General features: G+C 45.8%; 1 long non-coding RNA gene across 1 annotated transcript in view; it reads left to right on the forward strand.

Annotated features, from left to right (window-relative positions):
• Positions 1-3,866: 3,866 nt before the first annotated feature.
• LOC308458830 overlaps positions 3,867-23,907 on the forward strand; it is a 241,964-nt gene continuing 221,923 nt past the window's right edge. The window contains exon 1 of the long non-coding RNA XR_013977710.1: positions 3,867-3,934. This is a non-coding gene — a long non-coding RNA (uncharacterized lncRNA). The remainder of the gene's footprint in view (positions 3,935-23,907) is intronic.

Genomic DNA, 23,907 nt, shown 5'->3' on the forward strand with positions numbered 1-23,907 from the left:
TGAATCCAAATGAAAGGAAGGGAGTTGAAAAGGAACACAGTGAAAAGACCAGAAATCTGAGGATGGCAGGGGAGGGGGGAAACAAAAGAAGAGGAATGAGCAGATGAAAGGGGAGAGAGAAAAATGGAGCAGTGTCTGAAATTTGCAAAAGTGAAGATGGAACTTAAAAGTGGTTTTGCAAAGGATTTCCTCCCACCCGCAAAGAGCGATTTCCCTATTATTCATGCAATCAACTGAGCAGAGAACATTTGCAAGAGATAGTTCCTAAGAGGCGACAGAGTAACGAAGTAGTTTTATACTTGACCTTTTGGTCTTTCCATCATCATTGCTCGGTGAGAGCCAGTCAGGGCATTTTCAAGACGTAAAGTGATGTTCTTGTGCTGGAGTCATAATCTGTCCCTGTTGCTCTTCACTGCTCTCTTTTGCAAACTTGTTTATGTTGCATCTGCACCAGCACAGCAAACACCACAGGCTCACTGGTATCTTGCTTCCCTACGGCGGCCAACCATTGATGTGAATTTGGCAGACAGATAGTTGGCTAAGGCAGCACGGTCTGAACGTACAACACCAATTCTGGCATGGCTGCGCTGGCTTCCAGTTTGCTTCTGGGTTCAGTTCAGAGTGCTGGTTTGGACATATAACGTCTTATATGGCCCAGGAACCCAGGATGTCAAGGTCTGCCTCTCCTCACCTGAACTGACCTAGACCCTATCATCATTATCTGAGGCCCTTCTTTGTGTGACCCCTCCATGGGAGGTTTTGGGGGTGGTAACGTGAGATCAGGCCTTTTCTGTGGTGGCCCCTCACTTGTGGAAGGGTGTCCCTATCTTTATTTTTATGTGCTCATGATCTGGGTTAGGCTGAGAGAGAGTAGCTTCTCCAAGGCTACGAGCATGAGTGGTGGTTTGTGTCGGGGTCTCCCAGATTGAGGTGCTGGACCAAACTGGTGGAACTCTTTGTATGGTTTCTCCGTATTCATTTTTGTTCTGACTAAGCTCTGAATTTGCACAGTTCACAGGCATGCAGTGACTGTTGTGCCCTGATAGTGGGAAGGCTTAGGAGGGGGAGGAATGCAAAATTATTACTGCGATGCTTCCTGGTTCCCCCCTCCTCTCTCTCTCTCTCTCTCTCCTAAGTCTTCTCTACAGCCTTAAGAACACTGACAAGGGATTTCTATTTTGGTAAGAAAGAAGTTGCAGGAGCAAAGGGCCGCTGCTAGCACTGAACGATGTCATTGTCAGGTGACTACATAATCAGGGCTCTACTAAATCTCATGTTAAGAAAATCACAATCATTTAATATTTATAAAGTACTTAAATTTATGCTTTAAAAGCAAAATGGAGTGCACATCAGGAACGGACACAGCAGAGACTCCCAGGATAGGAGCTGAGAGCAGAAATTAAGGACATCATCCACTGCAGGAGGATAAAGTGAGGGACAGTGTGGCATAGTGGTTAGAGTGGTTGGCTAGGCTTTGGGAGACCAGGGTTCAAATCCCCTTGCAGTCATGAAGCTCAGTGGGTGACCTTGAGCCAGTCCCAATGTCCCTATTGCTGAGGTAGCTTGGATGACTCCCTTTAACTCAGAGCAGAGGAGAAGCGGACTCTGAATATGTGCATCAGAATTCAGATTGTGTTCCGCCTCCCAGCATGATTTTGCCCTCAGTGGAGATGTGCAACCCACAAAGAAACAAAATCCATCAGCAGAGGTGGCTGGGCTAATAGCCAGAAACAGGTATATATATATAAAAATAATCAAAAGAATGCAAGGTAGAGATTTTATTTGCACATATTTTTCTCACCCTGAACTTTCACAGCAAGAATAGGATGTCATGAAAATTCAGCACAGGACGAGCATTGCAGGTGTGTTGGTGGCTGATGTCATTTTCACTAAAGGTTTGCAGCTTGTATTCAGGAGAGACAGCCAATGGTTGTCCCACCCCCGCTTTAAAGTCCTCTGCTGAGGCATCGCGGTGTCTTTGGAGGGAGAGGAGAGCGTGGAAAGGGAAATCAGGAAAACAGAAGAAAGAAATTCAAAACCGCCCTCAGGTCTGCCATCACAGGGGAGGAGAAATGAACATGGTGGAGCCATTTCGTTTATGGAGATGGGGATTGTAAATCAGAGGGCAGCTTGCTGGTCGCTTCAAAGCCTTCAGGTTGGAAGCAGAAATGTGAGGGGGGAGAGAGAAGCCTTTCTCTTGTCTCCAGACTTCAACTCCTGTGTTGAAAGGAGTGTCGCTGGCTGAAAGACGCATTTTTGTGGGGCAGAGAAGCCCTTTCCGTAGCTTCAAAATAGTTTGGAAGCAAACTGGAATGCAAGCAGTTGGTCATCTTACATATGGAAAGTTTCAGTTGATATTTATTACATTTATAGACCACTTTTTCCTTCAAAAAAGTAGGTCAAGGTGGTGTACATGGTTATGTTTTGGAGGGACAGGGGGTGGGCGTGTGTGGAGGACTCCCTGGTCCTGAATGGGGTAACTGTCCCCTGAAGGACCAAGTGTGCAGCTGGGGAGTGATTTTGGACTCACAGCTGTCCATGGAGGCGCAGGTCCATTCTGTGTCCAGGGCAGCTGTCTACCAGCTCCATCTGGTATGCAGGATGAGACCCTCCCTGCCCGCGGACTGTCTCGCCAGAGTGGTGCATGCTCTGGTTATCTCCTGCTTGGACTACTGCAATGCGCTCTACGTGGGGCTACCTTTGAAGGTGCAAAAACTGCAATTAATCCAGAATGCGGCAGCTAGACTGGTTACTGGGAGTGGCCACCGGGACCACATAACACCAGTCCTGAAAGACCTACATTGGCTCCCAGGACGTTTCCGAGCACAATTCAAAGTGTTGGTGCTGACCTTTAAAGCTCTAAACGGCCTTGGTCCAGTATACCTGAAGGGGCGTCTCCACCCCCATTGTTCTGCCCGGACACTGAGGTCCAGCTCTGAGGGCGTTCTGGCAGTTCCCTCACTGTAAGAAGTGAGGGAACCAGGCAGAGGGCCTTCTCAGTGGTGGCCCCAGCCCTGTGGAACACCCTCCCATCAGATGTCAAGGAAATAAACAACTATCTGACTTTTAGAAGACATCTGAAGGCAGTCCTGTTTGGGAGATTTTGATATTTGATGCTTTATTGTCTTCTTCTTCTTCTTCTTCTTCTCCTCCTCCTCCTTCTCCTCCTCCTCCTCCTCCTTCTTCTCCTTCTCCTTCTCCTTCTCCTTCTCCTTCTTCCATTGGGAGTCACTCAGATTTGTTGTTGTTGTTGTCCACTCCTGTTTTGCCCTCAGGACAACACTGTGAGTTAGGTTGGGTTGAGAGGTGGGGACTGGCCTGAGGTCCCTCTGTGAGCTTAATGTTTGAGAAGGGAAGTCATGACACCATAAAGGCTCTCATTATAAAATGTTGGTATCTCCAGCAAAGGATCTCAGGTAGGACAGTTGGGAAGGATCAGAGGACTGGGCTGATTTAAGCAATGGCTGGAAACATGCTCAAGTAGCTCCTTATACCTATAAGAACATAAGGAGGATCTAGGTGCTGGATGAGGCCAAATGCCCATCTAGTCATAGAATCATCGAACTGTGATCTGGGAAGGACCCCAAGGGTAATCTAGTCCAACCCCCTGCGATGCAGGAATCTCAGCTAAAGCATCCCGGACAGATGGCCATCCAGCCTCTGTTTGAAAACCTCCAATGAAGGAGAGTCCAGTATCTTCCAAGGGAGACCATTCTCCTGCTGAACCACTCTCCTTGTCAGAAAGTTCTTCCTGATGTTTAGTTGGAACCTCCTTCCTTGTCATTTGAACTCATTTGTACAGGTCCTCCGCTCTGGAGCAGCAGGAAACAACCTTGTTCCATCTTCCATGGAACAGCCCCTCAATATCATGGTCCAGTTCTCAGGCGATTGAAGTCCCAGCTGGGGACGTCGGGACTGGGGGCAAGAAGGCGGGGTGGGAGCAGGAACAGGAGTCCAGAAGCCAGGAGTCGGGAAGCCAAGAGTCTGAGGGTCAGAGAGCCGGGAGTCAAGAAGCAAAGGGTCTGAGGGTCAGCAAGCAAGGAGTCACAAAGGCAGGGGTCCGAGGATCAAGAAGCAAGGAGTCACGAAGGTAGCGGTCCGAGGAGCAAGGAGTCAAGGAACCAAACGCAGCAAGGCAGGGAACGTGTTGCTGTGGCAAAGAGCTGAAGGGAAATGCTGACCTTATATCCCTTCCCAGCTCTTGCCACCAGGTGCTGTGAGTTACCAATCAGCCTCACCTGTGAGGCCGTGCCTTGCCTCTCCAGAACAAACTTAGGAAGACCCAGTCCTGGTCACAGGGCTTGGCTCCTGCACACACACCTGGCACTCAACCACTTGAATATGGTTATCATATCACTTCTCAGTCTTCTCTTCTCCAGGCTAAATATACCAACCATCCTGCTCTCACAGTGGCCATCCTGATGCCTCCAAGGGAAATCCACAGGGAGGACTTGAGCCCTGCAGGACTGTCCCTACATTCTGATTTCCACAAACTGGTATCCAGACATATCTAACTTTGACACAGAATGTAGGACGTAGCCATCAGCACCAATTAGCTGTTGATACACTTATTCTCCTTGAGTTTGGAGTTGCTCCCTCCAAGGGAAATTGATCCTCCAGTCACAAAGGCCCCCAGAATATTCTGCTTTGGAATATCTAGTGGACAAGAGAGAAAAGGATAGTATATATTAGAGCAGGAGGCAAATTTTCCTTAAAGCAAAATCTCGAGGGAAATTTGGGCAGTCCTCCTCAGGCGAAATGTCCGGAAAATATTCAAGGAAAGTTAGAAGTTTCCTTGCACTTAGTGAAAATTCTCCGGGGAAGGGTCGGTTTGCACCTCTCTGCTTGAAGTGAAGGAAGAAATGTCCGTAATGAACACTTGAAGCATTAATTTTGACTGGTTCTTTGCTTTCACATTTAAATGTTAGTCTGTTGCTATTTCTCCCACTTTTTTCCCTCTTTTAAAGAAAGGTTTTATGACAGTGCATAAATCTGAAATGACATACCTTATTAAAAAGCCACAGGCAGTTTTCTTTTGGCTGAAAGCTGCGCTCTTTCCATCGTCCGCTCCATGAAATCGACTCTGGAATTTCCCCTTGGAATGAGCCTTCACTCTGAGGGAGAAGCTTCAGAGCTGGGTGCAATGGAGGTGCCGGGGTGGGGGTGGGGAGGAGGGTCCACCACAAAATGGGACACATGGTCACCTTCGGCTTTGGGGAGTTTGCTGCAGTACAACAGAGCAGCACTCATTTGCCCTGAAGTATCAGGCTGCAGGGGAGAAGGAATCACAGTTTTGCCTTGCATGAAAAGTCACTTCCCATTTTAATGACTTCTTAGATGGAGATGATATAAATATAGATACAGTGGTACCTTGCTTCTCAAACGTCTTGATGCCTTGGTACTCAAACAACTTGGAACCCAAACACTGCAAACCCAGAAGTAAGTGTTCTGGTTTGCAAACGTTTTTCGGAAGCCGAACGTGCTCCGTTTTGAGTGTTATACTTCCGTTTTGAGTGTTACGCTGTGGTCTGTCTGTTTTTGCTATTTATTTTGCGTTTTTGTTTTTGCGGCTCTTTTTGTTTTGATTTTGTGACTGTGTGGAACCCAGTTCAGCTACTAATTGATTAATTGATTGTGTGACCACAGTACATTGTTTATTGCTTTCATTTTATGGATCAATGGTCTCGTTAGAGAGTAAAATTTGTGTTAAATGGCTGTTTTAGGGTGGTTTTTAAAAGCCTGGAATGGATTAATCCATTTTGCATTATTTTCTATGGGAAAGCCCCCCCCCCTTGGTTTTGGAACACTTTGGTTTTGGAACGGACTTCCGGAACGGATTAAGTTTGAGAACCAAGGTACCACTGTATAGCATTTGTATCTCACTGTTTCCTCCAAGGAGCTCAAGGTGACATACATAGTTCTTGCTGCTCCTCGTTTAATCCCCAGAACAACCTTGTGAGGTTGGTGAGGCTTGTTGGTGTAATATGAGCAATGGGTTCAATTACACAGTGCTGGGGCTCATGTCTGGAAGAGCCCATCCCCCATGTCTGGATGTTCTGAGATAAGGGTGTTGAGGTCACTGGGTCACAGTAGCAGCAGCTGCAAAATCGAGTGTATGCATACACCGTCCCATTGGTTGGTAGCCTGTTCCTGCCTGAACCCTGTCCTGCTCTTCTGCCAGAGTTCTTGACCTCACCTGACTCCCTGCCTTGGACCCCACTTCAGCTTTGACGGACAGCCTCCATACCGCACCATTGACCTCACTCGGACTGGACTCAGACCTTGCCTCTTGGTTAGCCCCCAGGACCAGAACAATGAGCTTCATGGTGGGATGGGGATTTCAACTCTGGTCTCCTAGTCCAACAATCTGATCACAATAATTGCACTGGATCTCTTTGAGGAATTCAATTCGCAAAAATGCCATGTTTGATAGGTCCCAGTGTCCTAAACTTCTGAGGGAACCAAACTTCTGAGGGAAACAAGCAACATTTATTTAACTGTCAAAAAATATTTCTTCTTCTCATCCAGTTCACAAAGTTGCGGTCTGGACCCCCTACCCATCCTGGAAGAGAAATCCCTCACTCTTCTTTGCTTGCTAATGAAACTGGCTCCAGCTAATTTTCACATGTGGTTATAATAATTTGCAAGCCCACAACTTCCAATTATATCAGGGGAAGCTAATTCTATTCATTTATTAAATAAATTAGCCCTCACTCATTTAGATATTGCAGGTATATGCAAGCCTTAAGCTGCAGTCCTGCTCAATGACAGGCGGAAGAAAGCACAGCAGGAAGTAAAAGGAACAGCCATTTGGTCCTGTAAGGGTTTACTCAGAGGTAAATCCCAATGAACTCATGGGGACTTACTCCCAAAGAAAAATGCAGAAGACTGCAGAAAAGCAGTGCGACTTGATGGATGCCTGTTTGTGTGACTCAGTGCTGCAGAGTTTAAATGGGCCTTCCTTCTCAATAGGCATGTACAGCATTGAGAGAGAGTGTGGTACAGTGGTTAGAGTGTTGGCTTAGGACCTGGGAGACCAGGGAACAAATCACCATTCTGCCATGAAGCTCACGGGGTGACCTTGGGCCACTCATTGCAGAGGGCTGGACTAGATGACCATTGCACCATTCCAACTGTACAGTTCTATGATTCTGTGATTCCATGATTGGCTCTCAGCCTAATTTGACTCAGAGGCTTGTTGTGGGGGGGTTAAGTGAGGAGAGGCAGAACCATGTGTACCACCTTGAACTCTTTGGAGGAAAAGGGGGGGTGGATTTTGGAGTTCTATTTCAGTCAGGGTTTAGGCCTGGTTTTGGCACAAAACACTCTGTATGATGACTGCTGTCAGCACAGAGACAGGAGGAATATTTCCCTGTTAATCCACTTCAACCTCTCAGTGGCTTTCAATAGCATTGATCTTGTTGTCCTTCTGGAGGGGCTGTCCAATTTTAACAACAACAACAACAACAACAACAACAACAACAACCCATCTGGCTGGGTTTCCCTAGACACTCTGGGTGGCTAACAGCATACACAGAAACATAGTAAAACTTCAAACATTAAAGACTTCTAATACCAGGTTGCCTTCAGATGTCTTCTAAAAGTCAGATAGTTGTTTATTTCCTTGACATCTAGTGGGAGGGTGTTCCACAGGGTGGGGGCCACTACTGAGAAGGCCCTCTGCCTGGTTCCCTGTAACCTAATTTCTCACACTGAGGGAACCGCCAGAAGGCCCTCGGAGCTGAACCTCAGTGTCCGGGCTGAACGATGGGGGTGGAGACGCACCTTCAGATATACTGGGGCAAGGTCATTTAGGGCTTTCAAGGTCAGCACCAACACTTTGAATTGTGCTCAGAAGCGTACTGGGAGCCAATGTAGGTCTTTCAAGACTGGTGTTATATGGTCTCAGCGGCCGCTCCCTGTCACCAGTCTAGCTGCTGCATTCTGGATTAGTTGCAGTTTCTGGATGAGATGAGAGTTGCATGGGAAGGTGGCTCCAAGCAGATGTCAGTTCACCTCCTGTGAACAATGGGATGCAAAGAAAAGCCTCTTGAGATGACTTCAGGCTGCGGGGAGGCTCTTAACTCCTCAAACAAGAGCACATTTCAGAACCTCACACCCTGGGCAATTCCATTACATAAAGAAAAACACATAGCTGTGTCAGCAAAATAAACTTGTGGCTTGCACTGTGCAGAAAAAGCAAGCATGGTCCAAGATCCTTCTTAAATTCCATGTATCTCTGCATGGGGCAATTCCATGAAACTGAAGAGGGCTTTGCATGGAAGAGTTTTCTCTCTTTCACTACGGTTTTTAAAAATGAAGAAGAAAAAGCCCTCCCTTCCTCTTTCGAAAAGAAAACTGATGTCATGAGAAGCCTTCAGTAATTGAATTACCGTTCATTTTCTGTGGCAGAAGATATTGAAAATAAGCTGAAATGTCCCTCTCGCAGCCTCTTTGGCCAAGGAGATCAAGTGTATCTGAAGGAATTTCAAAATATTTCTACATCTGTGCTCTTTGGCCTTCCCAAGTGGGGTGAAGTCAACCTCAAGCGCCACCATTGTTGAGATTATTATTTCCCTTTCTGTTTGGGTCTGGTGTGTGCGCATGCGTGGCAGCTCAGCACCATTCTTCAGTGCTCAGTGGCTCAGTAGCCTTCTCCAACGGGGCACCCTCTTGATGATCTGGACTACAGCTCCCACCAGGATGGCTGTAGGATGCAGGAAGTGACGAGACCACAGTGGTGTTGGGTGGAGCTGGTCTGGGCTGATTTTTGCCTTTGGCACCTGAATGCTCCTCTCTCTCTCTGTGTGTGATATATAACTAAATTGCGTAGTTTATAGCAGAGTTAATAGCTTGGGAGTTGGATCTACCCATTTGTAGTCAATCTCATTCACGCATGTATCGCTAGAATTGCTTTAAAAGAAGCAAATGAAGCACGCTGAGGTCCCTTTGGTAAAGAAAGGAAGGTTATATCCTTGCAGTTTCTTCATATTTACAAGGTTGGCCTTGGAGTCTAAGTCTCCATCCTTGGGGCAAGTGTCATGGCTGCCTCATGCAGGGGAGACGGAGTGAGCTCAAGAGGAAAGAGTGGAGCTTGGGGGGGGGGTTGGTGGGTAACCACAAAGTGTGTTTCCCACCTGACTATCTGTTTGTCTCAACACTGCCCTCTGCTGACTGGAGGAATGCAAGGTTGATTATGAACTACTGCAATGTGCTCTATGTGGGGCTACCTTTGAAGGTGAACCGGAAACTACAACTAATCCAGAATGCGGCAGCTAGACTGGTGACTGGGAGCGGCCGTCAAGACCATATAACACGAGTCTTCAAAGACCTACAGTAGCTCCCAGTACATTTCCAAGCACAATTCAAAGTCTTGGTGCTGACCTTTAAAGCCCTAAATGGCCTCGGTCTACTATACCTGAAGGAGCATCTCCACCTCCATCGTTCTACCCGGGCACTGAGGTCCACTTCCGGGGGTCTTCTGGCAGTTCCCTCGCTGCGAGAAGCCAAGTTACAGGGAACCAGGCAGAGGGCCTTCTTGGTAGTGGCACCCACCCTGTGGAACGCCCTCCCACCAGATGTCAAACAGAAAAACAACTACCAGACTTTTAGAAGACATCTGAAGGCAGCCCTGTTTAGGGAAGCTTTTAATGTTTAATAGGTTATTGTATTTTAATATTCTGTTGGAAGCTGCCCAGAGTGGCTGGGGAAACACAGCCAGATGGGCAGGGTATAAATAAAATATTATTATTATTATTATTATTCCCAATAGATACAAATAATGTCACTAATGGACACCAGTAGACTGTGGGCTGAGCCCCAAAACAAGAGCTGGGTGGATCCCCTGCCACAGTGGGGTGAGTGAGGGTGGGGATGATTACATTTAATCTATTTCATTTCATCTACTGTAGCCAAAGTCTTTTAGGATGAAGCTAAAAGATGCTACAATTAGTTGGATTTTTTTCCTTTCTGTTTAATGACTCATTTTGAATTAAAATGTTCTTCAATACAATATAACAAATTAGATATCCATTTAGAAAGGCACAATCACACAGTGCTGTAGATAATTGACAACATTATAAATACATCAAATTCAGGTAGCACACGAGCAGCTAAATTGAGTCGTCCTGTAAAGGCTTTTGCAATGATCAATAAAGGCATGGAGGATCCCTGGAGATCTCTCGTTTTTCTCCAAACCCCACTACTGTCATCTATGCAAGCAGGAGCATAGGAATCATAGAACTGTAGAGTTGGAAGGGACCCCGAGGGTCATCTAGTCCAACCCCCTGCAATGCAGGAATCAACCAATCAATCCTTTTATTCATATTTCATTAAAGCTACGGTTTTCCCAGTAGTGATGTATGGAAGTGAGAGCTGGACCATAAAGAAGGCTGATAGCTGAAAAATGGATGCTTTTGAATTATGGTGCTGGAGGAGACTCTTGAGAGTCCCATGGACTGCAAGAAGATCAAACCTCTCCATTCTGGAGGAAATCAGCCCTGAATGCTCACCGGAAGGACAGATCCTGAAGCTGAGGCTCCAAGACTTTGGCCACCTCATGAGAAGGGAAGACTTCCTGGAAAAGACCCTGATGTTGGGAAAGATGGAGGGCACAAGGAGAAGGGCTGACATAGGACCAGATGGTTGGACAGTGTTCTCGAAGCTACCAGCACGAGTTTGACCAAACTGTGGGAGGCAGTGGAAGACAGGAGTGCCGGGCATGCTCTGGTCCATGGGGTCATGAAGAGTCGGACACGACTAAACAACAACCTTTCCAAAGTTAAAACCATGTTCAAGGTGGCTTAAACCTTTCCACCTTCTCAAGTCATCAGTTCCACACTTGCACAGCTCTTACTATCAGAAAGCTCCTCATTTTAGAATCTCTTTTCATTTGAATCCATTGGTTTGAGTCTGACCCTCTGGAGCAGCAGAAAACAAGTTTGCTCCATCTTCCACACGGCAGCCCTTCAGATATTTGAAGGTGGCTCTCATATCACTTCTCGGTCCGGAATATGGGAGGCCTCAGCCTCCCTTCCATGTCCCCACACAACCCATATTATCTGAAGGAGGGGAGCTGCTTTGAGGGAGACAAAGGAGGAGCCCCTGTAAAGGGAAGGATCATGCCCTAAATTCTTGAGCAATGTGAAATGCACAGCCTTCTTGCAGAACATCCTCCCTATACTTAGGGGATTACGTTAATTCCAGCTACCCTGTTATCAGCCATGACTTATTTACCAATTGCTGTGCTGGAAGTAACGCTCAACTCCCATTTCCATGTCTCTAGTAATCTTGGTGCCATCGGTAGGTGGGAAGCAACGCAAAACCGCTTCGTCGTCTTATCCAATTTCTTTTCATTCTGGAGCCAGCCTACGGCTTGAGTGGCACCGAAATCACGCAGAGGGTGAAATTACACTTGCAAAGTCTTTGGAGGAACTTCTTCCCTTTGACAGGGGCCAATATGGGCTGCCCATTTCCATTTCTTCCTCCTGTCAGTTTCGCACTCGGGTTCTTAAGAGTGAGTGGCAGGCAGTGACTTCACTCGTCCAGATAACTGGGGTTAATAGTGTGTGTATTATGTGTTAGTTTAACTCTTTCCTTCCCGCCCCTGCCCAAGACTGTTTTATTTTCCTAGACACAGAGACCAGACAGCAGACGAAAAGCAGTTGGAGGTGTGGTAGACTTTGAGCAGATGGCTTGCAAGGGAAGGGTTAAACACTTAGTCTTCCATTTAACCTGAAACCACCCGGTAATTGCTTTCCATGTGAGTTGCTTTGAGCAGGATATTTTGTGATACGTAAGTTAATGTTGTTACGGCATCTCCCCCCCCCCTTTATACTTGCAATTTTAAAAGGAAATATTAATTAAGGGGAGGGGGAAAATGCTTATGCAATTCACCATGCTGAATAACGACAACGTTATTGACACAGCTTCTGGCTAACCTGTTCTTGGGCAGATCACTGGCAAATAGCCCAGAATGATCAACAAATGGGAAACCGTTGTGGATCTCTTGAGTTTTTGAATGAGGATTATATCCCACTGGGATGTGGCACTGTGTATCCCAGTGGAATATAAGAGGCACGAGTGTGGTGCGCAGTGGTTTGAATTCATGGGCAGGGGGTGTTGAAGACCCTTTACTATTTCTGCAGCGGGGCTCCTGTCTTCAGCCAACTCAATCTTCCCAATCAGTGTGAAAGGGTTTGGCCTTCATAGCTGAAGGAGCGTCTCCACCCCCATCGTTCAGCCTGGACACAGAGGTCCTCCTCCGAGGGTCTTCTGGCAGTTCCCTCACTGCCAGAAGTGAGGTTACAGGGAACCAAGCAGAGGGCCTTCTCAGTGGTGGCACCCACCTGTGGAATGCCCTCTCAGCAGATATCAAAGAGAGAAACAATTATACGACCTTCTGTAGATATCTGAAGGCAGCCCTGTATCGGGATGTTTTTAATGTGCGATGTTTTGTTGTGTGTTTGTACTTTCTGTTGGAAGCCGGGCAATTGAAAGACTGGGCAATCCAGTCAGATGGGCAGGGTACAAGTAATAAATTGTTGTTGTTGTTGTTGTTGTTGTTGTTGTTGTTGTTGTTGTTGTAGTATTGCTATTATTAACTTTTCTTTTTTTAATATAATAAATTATTTATTAAGTATCCATTTTGTACTATTAAAATGCATTCATATTTTCCACACTGTTTGTTCAAATATCCTATCTACCTCCCTCCCTCCCATCTCATGGTTACCTTAATTCTTTTTTATATCCTAGCATGACAGTCATACCTTGGGTTACAGACGCTTTGGGTTGCGCACCGCGCTGAACCCGGAAGTACCAGAATGGGTTACTTCCGGGTTTCAGTGCTTGCACATGCGCAGAAGTGCTAAATTGCACTTTGCGCATGCACAGAAGCACCAAATCATGACCCGCGCATGCACAGATGCAGCGCTGTGGGTTGCGAACGCTGCGGGTTGCGAACGTGCTTCCCGCATGGATTACGTTCACAACCTGAGCGTCCACTGTATATACTCCTCCTTTTTACATTTATGTCCTTTCCATTGTCAAAATTTTTCACCAATATGTATAAAGGTCTATACAGGGTGAGTCTTTTAAAAGAGGCCCCATGGAACATGTGTACTCTATATCCACGGGGCCTCTTTTAAAGGACTCACCCTGTATAATCAACATTACCAGTCTTCTAAATAAGTCCTGCCAATGTTGTTAATTGCTTGCAATTGTCCTTCATATATTGTATAAATTTACTCCAGTCTTTTTCGAATGTTTGAGCACACTGGTTTCGGAGTTTCCCCCTCAGTTTTGTTGTTATTAACTTCTCAGCCACTGAGAAGAAGTCTTCTCTGCTTTGTGCTGATAGGCGTCAATCAGAGTGAAAGGAGGTGAGTCAGCCATTGAGGACGGCTCCTAGGGCCGCTCTGGAGAAAACGCATGGGAAGAACACTGAGGAGTTGTTCTGTACGCTCCGAAGATAAGCATTTAGGAACAGTGAAAATGAGAGGTGCTTTGGTTTCAAGAGAATGGGGTGCAAGTTCTGTTACGTAGAATGGAACTTCAAGGAGAGCACAACTTACCGTATTTTTCGTTCCATAGGACGCTCCGTCCCATAGGACGCACCTAGTTTTTTGGGGGGGAAATAAAGGAAATTTTTTTCCCTTTATTTCCCCCCCAAAACCAGGTCGGGGAAACCAAACCAGGTCGAGGAACAGTGGGATGGCGGTGCTGCGCCTCCCTGCTGTCCCCCGAGCTTGTGGGGCTGGCCGATGTCTGCCCGGCGCGCGGGGCGCTCTGCTTCAGGGTGCCCCACACGTCGGGTGGCAGGCTGCTATCCGCAGCGAGGGGAGCCCTGTGGGGAACTCCTGCAGGGCTCCCCACGCTGCGGATGTCTGCCCAGCGCGAGGGGCGCTCTGCTTCAGGGCGCCCCTCGCGCTGGGCGGCAGACTGCTATCCGCAGCCTAGACAGTCCTGCGGGAACTCCCGCAGGGCTGCCTAGGCTGCGGATGTCTTCCTGAAGCCTGGAGAGCGAGAGGGGTCGGTGCGCTCTCCAAGCTTCAGCGAAAGCCTGCATTCGCCCCATAGGACGCACCCAGATTTCCCCTTCATTTCTGGAGGGGAAAAAGTGCGTCCTATAGGGCGAAAAATACGGTACATCTCTCTGAAAGAAGATACTGGAGCACTCCAAACCATTTGCCCATCTACACACACAGAAAATATAAAATCTTGCTGAAAGGCAACACATGGACACCTGCACTGATTCTTGCAATGCATCCCTATTATTATTATTATTATTATTATTATTATTGAAGGGAGATGTCTGTGAGGGGTTGTGGTTAAGATTCTCATGAAGAGACCCTGCACTTCTGAATTTGCCACTACACTGCAAGTGATGTGTATATGTACGTTGTGTGTCTAGACCCTGCAACCCCCCCATAAAGAATAAAACACACCGGACAAAGGTATTAGGTTAATGTAGGTTAATGTTATTGGGCAAAATTTGGCCATAACTTTATTGCTTACAGACTGCTAGTGGTATTGGCTTAGGCACTGAATGGACCCGACTATATCTGACTCCTACCCGCTGAACAGGAAGTCCAGTAGCAAGAACAAATCACCAGAAAGGGGAGCCCCATTGACGCAGACCAACTCGAGCTCCCCCTGGTGTTCCCGTGGGGGTCATGTCATGGCCCTAGCCCCACCCCAGGCTTCGGACAAGATCCACACCCCCAGATTCCTTTAACGGAATACCATTAAGCTTGGAGGGGCAGGTGATGGCCACACCTCCCCCATCATAAGGTCAAACAATGCCTAACCGCAAAACCTTACAAAGTTGTGACATTTGCTATGAGATAGGTGAAAAGCAGCCACGAAATTAAAAGACTCCTGCTTCTTGGGAGAAAAGCAATGACAAACCTAGACAGCATCTTAAAAAGCAGAGACATCACCTTGCCAACAAAGGTCTGTATAGTTAAAGCTATGGTTTTCCCAGTAGTGATGTATGGAAGTGAGAGCTGGACCATAAAGAAGGCTGATCGCCGAAGAATGGATGCTTTTGAATTATGGTGCTGGAGGAGACTCTTGAGAGTCCCATGGACTGCAAGAAGATCCAACCTCTCCATTCTGAAGGAAATCAGCCCTGAGTGTTCACTGGAAGGGCAGATCCTGAAGCTGAGGCTCCAAGACTTTGGCCACCTCATGAGAAGAGAAGGCTCCCTGGAAAAGACCCTGATGTTGGGAAAGATGGAGGGCACAAGGAGAAGGGGGCGACAGAGGACGAGATGGTGGGACAGTGTTCTCGAAGCTACCAGCATGAGTTTGACCAAACTGCGGGAGGCAGTGGAAGACAGGAGTGCCTGGCGTGCTCTGGTCCAGGGGGTCATGAAGAGTCGGACACGACTAAACGACTAAACAACAACAACAAGGTGAAAAACAAATGGCCCCATGCCAATTTTACCAAGTGGAAAAATTCCTACTAGGCCCCTCAACGGTGACCAACCGAGATCCATAGCAAGGCCAGTGAAGAAAAACCTGTAAAATAAGGAGCGAGGGCAGAAGTTTGAAGAAGCAAACCAAGAGGAAGCCCTCCGGCTCGCTCCTGAGTTTAAATGTTCCCGGCCACACCCCCACCAGCCACCGGATTGGCCATCTGGTCGATGACGTGGCTGGGATCCCCCGGGCAACATGGGACTTCATCCCCCGCCCCCTGGGAGGAGAGTGGTTGGCCACGAGGTCCACAGCAACTCTTCCCCATAGAGAAGTGGAGCGGATTTTGAAGAAGCAACCATTCAGATATGCAAGAGGCAAAGGCAGAGCAACTGAGTGGGTGTCAACTGAGTTGGGGGTCAATGGCACCTTGAGGTGGGGGTGCAGGCTCCCTTCCCCTCTGAGGCTCTGATGTGGGGCTTTGCATCTGCAAGCTCTTAGGAAGGTCTTTTGCAATAGGTGGTACCTACAAGAGAGCTCAGTCCGGAGAATTTTGAGGCGGATTTGTCCATCCAAAGAGCATCTTCCGCCTTCATTTCCAAACCCTGCAGCTATTTATGAAAATCCTGCATTTCAGGGGATTAAAAGCCCTCAAATTTAGTGTCGTTTGAAAAGAAGAAGCTGTCACCTTATGTTTGCCTGCGAAGTGTCAAAAGTGGTCTTTCCCCCCAAAAGCAGATTTATCGAAAAGAATTACATTTCCCTCTGGCCCCCCAAAAGCCACTAAATGGTTTGTGGACTTTAAACCAAATTTTCAATGCCCGGGGTTTCATAAAAGATATTTCTTTACAACACAAACACGCTTTGACTTAAATGATAACTGACAGACGCTCTTTAATCCCATATTCAGCCTGAGATTTTAATCATCAAAAATGTAGCAGGCACAAGCAGGAGGCTCCCTCAGAAACCTTAACTCTGCCCTGGTGTGTGAATGCGTGCCTGACTCACCAAGGCCCTGCGGCTCCTGTGTTCAATCCAAAGTTTATATTACAGGCGAAGGTGTAATTTCAGCATAGAAAGCAAACCCACAGAGGGGGACTGCAAATGCAATATCATAGAGGCAGGGGGGGAGGGGGACTAATTAGACTTCGACAATAATCAAGTGATTAAATTCAAATGATAAAAAGGGAGGAAAACAGAATCTTGTTTATCTTCCTCTATGTGGATGAATGGGACGCAGGTGGCGCTGTGGGTTAAACCACAGAGCCTAGGACTTGCCGATTTGGGGCTGCACTTTTTTTCTGGAGGGGCATCCAAAAACACATGTTTTGGAATGCCACACAAGATCACTGCCCCAGAAAAATGCTTTTGGGATCCTCCGTGATGTCACACAGGTCACGTGATTCATGCAGGAGTGTGGACCTGGAAGATGATGTCCCGGATTTGGCCTGCATCACGTTGGAAAGTATGTGATGAGACTGGCTATTGAATCCTTTTTGAACATCCTCCATCCAGCAACTTGTTAGAAGAAGAAGAAGAAGAAGAAGAAGAAGAAGAAGAAGAAGAAGAAGAAGAAGGGGAGGAGGAGGAGGAGGAAGAAGAGGTGGAGGTGGAGGAGTTTGGATTTGATATCCCGCTTTATCACTACCCTAAGAAGTCTCATCAGGAGTCTCTTGGGATGCGGGTGGCGCTGTGGTCCGTGCGCTGCTCTGGCTCGCCAGAAGCAGCTTAGTCCTGCTGGCCACATGACCAGGAAGCTGTACGCTAGCTTCCTCAACCAATAAAGCGAGAGGAGCGCTGCAACCCCAGAGTCGGCCACGACTGGACCTAATGGTCAGGGGTCCCTTTACCTTTTTAAGGAGTCTCAAAGCGGCTAACAATCTCCTTTCCCTTCCTCCCCCACAACAAACACTCTGTGAGGTGAGTGGGGCTGAGAGACTTCAGAGAAGTGTGACTGGCCCAAGGTCACCCAGCAGCTGCATGTGGAAGAGGGGAATCAAACCCGGTTCACCAGATTCCGAGTCCACAGCTCTTATTTTTTTTTAAAAAATAATATTTATTAAAGTTTTGAACAACAAAGAAAGAAAAGAAAAACATACACAATACATATAACAAAAACACACACACACAAAAAGCAAGATTCAACAATAAAAGAACAAAAAACATAACAATTAAAAACAATATCTCTTTTCCATTTCCGTTTTTTAGTTACTTATTTTCTGGACTTCCTCATACCTCCCTCTTTTGTATTCCAATCCAAATTGTTTGTCCAGCAATTTCTTTTCCACTTTTTTAATCCCAATCTTTAGCTTTAATAAGATATTGAAATATATAACTTCAACTTCTTTAAACCTGATCTTTGGTCTTATTATCATATAACGTTAAAATTTTTCATCTTAATATCAAATTTCCATTTCTTTAAACATCTTTAATCCTAATCTTTAGTCTTAGTCTATCATTAACTTTAACCTGTACAGCTGGAAACCGCTTATTTTCAGTCCAACATCACTCTAACATTCTTTAATTTTGCAATGTTTCTGAAGATAGTCTTTGAATTTCTTCCAATCTTCCTCCATCGACTCTTCTCCCTGATCACGGATTCTACCAGTCATTTCCGCCAATTCCATATAGTCCATAAGTTTCATCTGCCATTCCTCCAGCATGGGAAGTTCTTGTGTCTTCCAATACTTTGCGATGAGTATTCTTGCTGCTGTTGTTGCATACATAAAGAAAGTTCTATCCTTTTTTAACACCATTTGGCCGACCATGCCCAGGAGAAAGGCCTCTGGTTTCTTAGGGAAGGTATACTTAAATACCTTTTTTAATTCATTATATATCATTTCCCAGAAAGCCTTAATCTTTGGGCACGTCCACCAAAGGTGAAAAAATGTACCTTCAGTTTCTTTACATTTCCAACATTTGTTATCGGGCAAGTGATAGATTTTTGCAAGCTTGACTGGGGTTATGTACCACCTGTATATCATTTTCATAATATTCTCTCTTAAGGCATTACATGCCGTAAATTTCATACCTGTGGTCCATAACTGTTCCCAGTCAGCAAACATAATATTATGTCCAACGTCCTGTGCCCATTTCATCATAGCCGATTTTACCGTTTCATCCTGAGTATTCCATTTCAGCAGCAAGTTGTACATTCTTGACAAATTCTTAGTTTTGGGTTCTAACAATTCTGTTTCTAATTTGGATCTTTCCACCTGGAAGCCAATTTTCCTGTCCAATTTAAATGCCTCCATTATCTGATAATAATGAAGCCAGTCTCGCACTTTGTTTTTTAGTTTTTCAAAACTCTGCAATTTCAGTCTATCTCCGTCTTGTTCCAAAATTTCCCAATATTTCGGCCATTTGACCTCCATATTGACCTTTTTCAAGGCTTTCGCTTCCATTGGTGACAGCCACCTTGGGGTTTTGTTTTCTAGGAAATCCTTATATCTTAACCAAACATTAAATAGCGCTTTCCTGACAATGTGGTTTCTAAATGCTTTATGTGCTTTGACCTTATCATACCATAGATATGCATGCCATCCAAATACATTATTAAAACCTTCCAAGTCCAAAATGTCAGTGTTTTCAAGAAGTAGCCATTCTTTCAACCAGCAAAAAGCTGCTGATTCATAGTAAAGTTTGAGGTCTGGCAGGGCAAATCCACCTCTTTCCTTTGCATCTGTTAGTATTTTAAATTTTATTCTAGGCTTCTTGCCCTGCCAGACAAATTTAGAAATATCTTTCTGCCACCTCTTGAAACAATCCATTTTGTCCACAATCTGCAAAGTTTGGAACAAAAACAACATTCTAGGCAATACATTCATTTTTATCACAGCAATACGGCCCAGCAGTGAAAGCTTCAAATTTGACCAAATTTCTAAATCTTTTTTCACTTCAGACCAGCATTTTTCATAGTTATCTTTAAATAAGTTCCCATTTTTTGCTGTCATGTTAATCCCCAAATATTTAACTTTCTTAACCACTGTTAAACCTGTCTCATTCTGAAACCTCTCTCTTTCAATCGGTGTTAAATTTTTCTCTAAAACCTTGGTTTTTGACTTATTCAATTTAAATCCTGCCACTTGACCAAATTCTTGAATCAGTTCTAAAACCCTTTTAGTACTAGATTCTGGCTCCTGTAACGTCAATACTAAGTCATCTGCAAATGCTCTCAATTTGTACTGTTTAGTTCCGACCTGTATACCTTTAACCGACTGGTCCCTTCTAATCATATTCAGCAAAACCTCCAGCACCGAAATAAAAAGAAGTGGGGAAATTGGGCAACCTTGTTGTGTCCCTTTTTCAATTTTAAGTTCTTCCGTCACAACATTATTTACAATTAGTTTAGCCTTTTGTTCTGAATAAATTGCACTTATACCATTCTCAAAACCTTGGCCTACCCCCATACCCTGTAGATTCTTCTTCATAAAATTCCAAGAAATGTTGTCAAAGGCTTTCTCCGCGTCTACAAATATCAACACTGCTTTAGTGTTTATATTCACTTCTAATTTTTCCAAGATATCAATTATATTCCTCAAATTGTCAGACAAATGTCTTCCTGGGAGAAAGCCCGCTTGGTCTTTGTGAATCTCTTCCATCAACACTTTTTAAAATCTCTTCGCCAAAATATCTGCAAAAATTTTGTAATCCACATTAAGTAATGATATAGGGCGGTAGTTCTTAAGCTGTGTCTTTTCAGTCTCTGTTTTTGGTACAAGTGTAATATATGCTTCTTTCCACGACTCTGGTGCTCTCTTCCCCTCCATTATTTCGTTGCAGACCTCTTTCAATGGTTGAATTAACCATTCTTTTAAAGATCTGTAGTATCTAGAGGTCAAGCCATCTGGTCCTGGAGATTTACCCAATTGCATGTTTTGAATGGCACCTTCTATTTCCTGTTCGGTTATTCTGTAATTCAAAATTAGTTTATTTTCTTGAGATATTTTTTGTAATCCATTTGTCTTCAAAAATTGGTCTAGATCTGTTTCTTTCAATGGCCCTTGAGTATATAATCGTTTAAAGTACCTCTGGAAACAACTTCTGATCTCTGCAGGGTTCTGTATATTTCTTCCTTCCACTTCTAAGTTCGTAATCGTATTTAGTTTTTGTCTCTTTTTCATTTGCCATGCCAACAATTTGCCACATTTACTGGCCGACTCAAAAGTCTTTTGTCTCATTTGTTTAATTTTCCATTCTATTTCCTGATTCATCATTTTCATATATTGTACTTGATATAACTTTAACTCTCTCAAAATCTCTTGAGATTTGGGGTTTACTCTCAGTCTTTTTTCACATTCCTTTATTTTGTCCATTATTTTATCCTTCTTCTCATTTTGAGTTCTTTTCTTTATTGCATTCTGTTGTATTAAGAACCCTCTCATAACCGCTTTACTTGCGTCCCAGATTACTCTTTTCTCCACGTTGGTACTGAGGTTTATCTCGAAGTAATCTCTCAGAGTTTTTTGGGCCTTCTTAAGAAATTCTTCATCTCTAAATAAGGTGTCATTCATCTTCCATCTGAAGGAGCCAGTTGGTGTTAGTCTCATTTCCATCTTAACAGCATTATGGTCGGAGCAAATTTTCGGGCAGATTTCCACCTTTCTTGTCTTTGGTGCCATTCCTCTAGTTATCCAAATTTGGTCAATTCTTGTCCATGTCATTTTGGCTTCAGAAAAGAAGGTTCCCTCTTTAGCCATGGGGTTTCTTATTCTCCAAATGTCAACTAAGTCCAAGTTATCTGTCATGTCAAAAAAAGTTTTCGGTAGTCTACCATCCTTGGTGACTACCTGTCTTTGTGCCTTGTCCATATATGTGGATACCACTCCATTCATATCTCCCATCAAAATCATGTTATAATCCATATGGTCCATCTGGATCTCGTGCAACTTCTTAAAAAATTCAGATTTCCCGTCGTTTGGTGCATAGATTCCTACTATCAAAAATTTTTCTCCTTGTGTTTGAATTTCAATTGCCACAAATCTTCCTTGGTCATCTTTAAAAACAAATTTCGAGTCCACAGCTCTTAACCACTACACCACTCTGGCCTCTATGATCTCTAAGCTCATTCCCCATATTTCCAGGCCAAGGATGCCAGAGAGTAGGGCTGGGAAGGTCTCTCTCTGCAACCGCAAAGAGCCTCTGCACATCGAAGCAAGCGATGTTGAGGTGGCAGCTTGATACGTTTGTGTGCTGGTCCCAGGGGGTTACCGTGCAGCGTGGTCCGGGTCCAGTGCGAGGTCAAGGGTGTGGTATGGAGGCTGTCCATTCAAGGCTGAAGCAGGGTCCAAGGCAAGGAGTTGGGTGAGGTTGAGAACTCTGGCAGAAGAGAAGGACAGGGTGCTGGCAGGAACAGGTTACCAACAATGTTGCTCCCACAACCTGGGACTGGGGCTGACTGGCTTTTATCTGCCCTGAGGCATAGGGCAGCTCTGATCCTCAGGTGACTCGCCTCTCCTGGCCTGGAGGCGAGAACTCCTCCTGAAGGAACTTAGTTCCCTCCACCTCTCTGCCCTGAGCCTCTGCAGCCCAGGAGAGGCTGGAGGGTGACCGGACCCAGAGGCAACCTCAGCTTCCCCTGACAGGGCAGGGAGAGGAGCACCTGCAGGCAATGTGTCCTCGATCACCCCCGGAGCCAGAGTGGATTCATCTGGTGTCTGCTCCTGAGGATCCAGCACAGGTGAAGACCCTTCAGGCTCAAGCCCCAGCCCCGGCTCAGCTGGTTCTGGAGGTGGGGACTCCTGTGCAGGCTGGGATTCCTCAGGTTCAGCCTCTGAGTCTGAATCCCAGGCCATCACAGTTTGATTCATTGGACAACCTGTCCCCTGCAGGTGTTCTAAACATCTGGAGGGCACCTGGTTGGAGAAGCCTGGGCGAATGTTTGCCTCACCTTGGCTGTCTCCCTCCAAGGAGCTTTCCTCAGTAATGATCATCTGGATTTCTAAACTGTGCCTGACGTCCCCCAGGGGCCTCTGGGTATATATACATAATTAAGAAGGAATTCATGAGCAAGATAGCTTTGAAAATATGTATAAGTTCATTGCCTGCATTTCGGTGGAATTTGACCTTCTGCGAGGAGCTGGACGTGTCTAGTGTGCAGCCGAACTGCACACCTTTGTACTTCGGTCTTTGATATTATTTTCACTCCATGCAGCATCGGTCAGTTTTTGCTAAAGGCTCCAGGCTGCAATCTTCAGAGTAAGACTCCTCAAATTCAGCAGGATGCACTTCCAAGCCAGTGTGCAAAGGATAGAGGCTGCAGAATGGAATGTCTTGCCAGAGTGTTGCAAGCTCTAGTTATCTCCCGCTTGGACTACTGCAATGCGCTCTATGTGGGGCTGCCTTTGAAGGTGACCCGGAAACTGCAATTAATCCAGAATGTGGCAGCTAGACTGGTGACTGGGAGCAGCCGCCGAGACCACATAACACCGGTCCTGAGAGATCTGCATTGGCTCCCAGTGCGTTTCCGAGCACAAGTCAAAGTGTTGGTGCTGACCTTTAAAGCCCTAAACGGCCTCGGTCCAGTATACCTGAAGGAGCGTCTCCACTCCCATCGTTCAGCCCAGACACTGAGATCCAGCGCCGAGGGCCTCCTGGCGGTTCCCTCATTGCGAGAAGTAAGGTTACAGGGAACCAGGCAGAGGGCTTTCTTAGTAGTGGCGCCCACCCTGTGAAACGCCCTCCCGTCAGATGTCAAGGAAATAAGCAGCTATCCTTTCTTTAAAAGACATCTGAAGGAAGCCCTGCTTAGGGAAGTTTTTAATATTTAATGCTGTATTGTTTTCAACACTCGACTGGAAGCAGCCCAGAGTGGCTGGGGAGGCTCAGCCAGATGGGCAGGATAGAAATAAATTATTATTATTATTATTATTATTATTATTGATGGAGATTTTTGGGAGTGCAGCCTGGGCTGCACAGCTGGGAGCATATCCTCCCTTGGTGCTGTGAGCCAGCCGATGGGAATGGTGGGGGTTAGAAGCCATCCCCGCACCCACCAAACTAGTGATTAACATTTGCCATCTGTCATGGATGCTTTAGCTGAGATTCCTGCATTGCAGGGGTTGGACTAGATGACCCCTGGGTCCCAACTCTACGGTTCTTTGATTCTATGATTTGGAGAGGGGAGAGACTTCCTCAGGCAAGGCCTTCTTCCACCTGCCTTGCCCCACCCTCTAGTCTCTGCTTCTCAATTTGTATTGTATTTTTTTATGTACTATGGCTTGCCCTTGTTTTATTGAATATAGTTTAGAAATTATTTATTGTAACTGTTAAGAGTGAATTTCTGTTTAACTTTTATATGCTGCCTGTTCAGCCCGGACACTGAGGTCCAGCACCGAGGGCCTTCTGGCGGTTCCCTCACTGCGAGAAGCCAAGTTACAGGGAGCCAGGCAGAGGGCCTTCTTGGTGGTGGCGCCCTCCCACCAAACGTCAAAGACTAGCATTTAGAGGACATCTGAAGGAAGCCCTGTTCAGGGAAGTTTTTAATGTGTG

The sequence above is a fragment of the Podarcis pityusensis genome, assembly GCF_964106645.2.
Source record: "Podarcis pityusensis genome assembly, chromosome: 11".
NCBI lineage: Eukaryota > Metazoa > Chordata > Lepidosauria > Squamata > Lacertidae > Podarcis > Podarcis pityusensis.